The sequence below is a fragment of the Mus pahari genome, chromosome X (assembly GCF_900095145.1).
Source record: "Mus pahari chromosome X, PAHARI_EIJ_v1.1, whole genome shotgun sequence".
NCBI classification, from domain to species: Eukaryota; Metazoa; Chordata; class Mammalia; order Rodentia; family Muridae; genus Mus; species Mus pahari.
In genome coordinates, this window is record NC_034613.1 from 47769351 (window position 1) to 47770516 (window position 1166).

Consider the following 1166-nt stretch of genomic DNA (forward strand, 5'->3'; position numbering starts at 1 on the left):
GGAGAGGAGAGGAGAGGAGAGGAGAGGAGAGGAGGAGAGGAGAGGAGAGGAAAGGAGAGGAGAGGAGAGGAAAGGTCTCCTGTGGCCTTCACCTCAGGGCCTTAAGTCTTCCTTGAGTCTTGCAGATGTTCCACCTGGAGATCAGTTAGGCAGACTGGAGACTTAGAGAGCACGCATTTATAATGCAAATGCTGCCTGGGAGCTTTTGCAGTTGGAGAAAAGGGATCAAGTTTTCGGGCAAAGAATAATAATTGTGGGTAACTCTCTAACAAACAGGCTTGTTTTCGGAGGGATGGTATAAATAAGCCGTTCACTTGTTGGAATCTATCTTTTAAGAAAACAAACCTGGAACTTCCCAGAGAGCCAGCACTTCCCTCAGCGACTGGGAAAGATAAAGCCTCCTTCAGAAAGAGGACAAGGTAGAGTCTGTTGACCAGGGGTGGCGGCAAAGCACTGTGGGAAGTCTCAGGCCCAGTCCGTCCTGCCCCAGGCTGGTCTTGTGAAGTAGCCAGAAGTCCGAGTAAACAGATTCTAAACAGATGGATCTCTGCTAGCACCACTGCCGCTGTGGCACGTGAACCTTCCCCTCACTTCCTATGCACTGAGGCAGCCTTACTGGAAAGTCTATCTCACCGAAAGTGGAGAAAGGCATCTCTCAAGAGAGTGCGTGCAGTTCAGAATGTGAGCCAGAGGTCCACGGTCTTGGCAGTTTCTGGCACAGAGGGAGACACACAGGCTTCGCTGAAGGTCAGATTAATAAGGGCAACAGCACTTCCTCCTTCAGCCCCTTCAGGAAAGCTCGTCCATGATACACCTAGAAGGCTAGGTGTCTTGAACGCTCATGGAAAACAATGTGGGCTCGAGTTTTCCTTCAGCCTTGGAGATACCACAGTAGAGCCTGTCAACTTCAGCTGTCTAGACCCGAATTCTTTCCTGTTATATTCCTTACCTTTCACCTACATCACTGCTCAAGGCTGTGGAAAGGGAGCACACTGAGCATGGTCTCTAGAATTCACGGAAACAGGAATCATTTTCAGAGTTTGTGTTGTGCGTTACTTCATCATAGAAAGGTTAGTTATACGGTTCTCCAGTGCAGTTTGCAATGCTCTTGTCTTTCTCCTCTCCTCTCCTCTCCCTCTCCCTCTCCCTCTCCCTCTCCCTCTCCC